Genomic DNA, 3176 nt, shown 5'->3' on the forward strand with positions numbered 1-3176 from the left:
GGACTATATTTATCCAAAATGCATAAGAATATCATTAGTATTTTTTAGTAGTGCTGTTTCAGTGCTGTGGTTTCACTGGAAACCAGCTTGGAATTTGTCCAAGATATTAGTTACCACTTGATTTTTGTTATTGATTATTAATCAAACCAGGCTGAGTGTGGTTACCAACTCCTTCATGTGAAGGTAGTTGTAAGCGCCAGACGTCTGCTTTATATTTTTATTTAAGATTGAGTTCATGTTTGTTTTATAATTCATAGATTCATTACATAAGTCATCTTTTCAGGATTAATAAATGTGAAAGTATATGTGTTTACATAAAGTAATTTTAAGTCACTGTTTTGGGATTGGAACCTAAAAGGGGGTACCTCTCACTTTAAGTATGTAAGTGCAATAGTAGCTTGAAACCCTGTGTGAGAGGGAAGGGGAGGAGCATGGACAGAGAGGTTAGGAGTCTCACGGTTTTCTGACCGTGTGCACAGGTACTTCTGGATAACTGCTATTTTTTGGAATTTTCATGCTTATTTTGGAAGGAGTTCATTGTTACATCTTCAGTTTGTAATAAATAAACAGTCTTCAAATCATAATGCAACTGGAAGCATTTCTTTTGGAAACCAGGAACACGCGTCAGCCATAGACTCCCTTTTTTGAACTTGGTTTATTGGAAATTACCATACAGTAGTGAACCTGGGGATTTGTGTCTCCATGATAATGGATGGGATATGATCACTGATTCAGGGGTTTTGGTTGACAGCTGGGGGTAATCAGGCTTCTACCCCATTGAGAATTCATGAGCATAAACTATTAATCCAATTAACCAAGATGTCCAAAAAAGTAGGTGTGGCGATGTGGACGTGAGAAAGGAGAGCTGAAAACCTGGCTGTCAGGTGCTCATTAAAAATGTCAGACTAAATGGTTTTCTTTCTTCTGGGAAGAAAATACTGGCTGCATCAAAAATTACACATTTGTGGTCAGACCAAAATCCCTTCATATGAATCAGACATTTGCAGGGAGTTTATAGACTGGCCAAGATTAAAACCCAGATCCTAGATGCACTTAGTTAAATGACTTGGCAATATCAAGTAATTCTGTGACAGTACAGTTAGAAGGATCGCCAGTATGTAAAAAACACCACCAAAATGATGTTGAATTTAACAGCAATATCTGAGAGCAGATTGAATATATTACATCATTTAGGTAGAGTCATCATGCGCTAGAATTTTAGGTTCATTATCAATAGCCAGGAAAATACCATCAATACCACAGCGAAGATCTCATCCTCCAACAGCTGAATGTGAGACTGGGAAGCTCGACATATAGATGGTATAACAGCTAAATGGTTAATTTGCAGTAAATGTAAGAAAACAGCTGTATGGAGTGTGAACTGAAAGATTTCTGGAGCATCATTCTATACATACATGTCTTGCAAGAGTAAGGTTATTTCAGTGGGCCTCATTTACTAACAGTGCATACACATAAATCTGTAATTTATCAATATTTTACTACTTTAGGATTACATTTATAATTCCTTCTTATGAACAAATGACAAAAATGACTTTGACCATCACTTGCAGTATAATTCCTTGGAAACTTTGGCAGTGAGTTTCTCACCTGAGGCTGACAGCTCCTTGTCCTCCACCTGTTTTCTTCTTTTTTCTTGTAATCTGACTTTTTTTTTTTACATCAGACTTTTTGATTCCAGGCTTTTAAAATGTTCGTCACTCCGTGGAAACTCTTTGGAAAGTTGAGCTTCAACAGTCAGACTTCCTCCTTATTTCCTGCGGTGGAGCTGCAGGCTTTGCTCTTATAAGTCTGTCCCCAATTTCTGTGCTTCAGCTGGAGATATTATATGTTTATTTATATAGCGAAATTGCGGGGGGGCGGGTTAGCATGCAGATAGTATGCAAGTTAGCAATAGGAGACTGCCTTGTGCAGGGTGGTGAGGACAAAGTATGCTGGCATGTTTCAGAAATCCAGTGGTTTCATGCAAACCTTTTTTTTCCACGCAGAGCACAGGTGAGTTTAGAGCCTTTGGGCGATGTGCGCAATCACCATCAATCTTATTTGCCAACTCGTCTACTGCAGACAGGAGACAGTGAAAACTGTCCGTGTTGTTGCTCATGATGTTACAGTTTCTCACACAGAGGCTGGTTTGTCATTAGTCACCTAAATGACAGTTTCTTTGGTGCAGCAGAAAGGAGATGCTGAGAAACAACTGAAAAACAGCAAAAGTTCAAACTTGTCTGGGGACGTTGTCTGCCTGCACACAGCCTACACATGACAGCCTGTCCTGTTACTACTGTAATTCATTATTATTATTAGGTTGTTGTAAAAGTCCCTAAAAAGCTGCACTAACAGTACTTAAAGGGACTTGAACGAGCATATTTCTCCTTTTCTCCTTTGGCTCCCTATTAAATCTAGAATCAAATTTAAAATCTGTCTCCTCACATGCAAGATTTTGAATAATCAAACCCCATTTTATTTTAAATTCCACTTAGAAACTATATCACCCTATGGTATTTAAACATATAACTGCAAACAGAGCCATCAACTGCAAATTATATGTAAATTCAGGACCTAGAGGATGTTAAAAACAAAAATAAAACCAAGTGTGAATTTAACATCGTGCACTATGTAAAACACATCAGCAAATTTGTGTTTAGACTAACACTGCACTACTCATTGCTGTGAGGTTTCTTTGCATGCTATAGTTGTGTGCAAACAAAGGTTTTGGTGTCAGAGCAAGGGAAGCCAAATTAATGAAAATATGAAATGCAAACTACTTGACTCCCTGGTGTAACTCTCAAATGCACTCCTAAAAGTATATAGCATGTAATCTGGAGTTGAAATGGTGTCTCAATAATTTAGAAGATCATCATTTAGCTTGGAAAGCCAGATTGCTGATCTATATAAACGCCCTCCGTAAAACTACAAGAGCAGAGGGGGGCTCGGTATTTATGTGCATGAACGCTGGTGCAACAACAGGACAATTATAAACAGTCACTGCTCCCTGAATCTTGAGTACATGTCAGTAAGATGCCGGCCTATTTCTCTACCAAGAGAGCTAACAGTAGGGATCATCACGGCTGTGCACATTCCACCCGACGCCATAAACTGGACTCCAACCTGCTGCTGACCTTGTACCACTTGTTAACTACCATAAAAGTAGTTAACAAGCA

General features: G+C 38.6%; 1 protein-coding gene across 1 annotated transcript in view; it reads right to left on the bottom strand.

Moving 5' to 3' along the window:
- LOC146520724 (putative C-type lectin domain family 20 member A) overlaps window positions 1–2809 on the bottom strand; it is a 22377-nt gene extending 19568 nt beyond the window's left edge. The window contains exon 1 of the mRNA XM_085158086.1: window positions 1609–2809. The gene's annotated coding sequence lies outside the window, so the exon portion shown is untranslated. The remainder of the gene's footprint in view (window positions 1–1608) is intronic.
- Between the last annotated feature and the right edge of the window lie 367 nt (window positions 2810–3176).

The sequence above is a fragment of the Neolamprologus multifasciatus genome, chromosome 4 (assembly GCF_963576455.1).
Source record: "Neolamprologus multifasciatus chromosome 4, fNeoMul1.2, whole genome shotgun sequence".
NCBI classification, from domain to species: Eukaryota; Metazoa; Chordata; class Actinopteri; order Cichliformes; family Cichlidae; genus Neolamprologus; species Neolamprologus multifasciatus.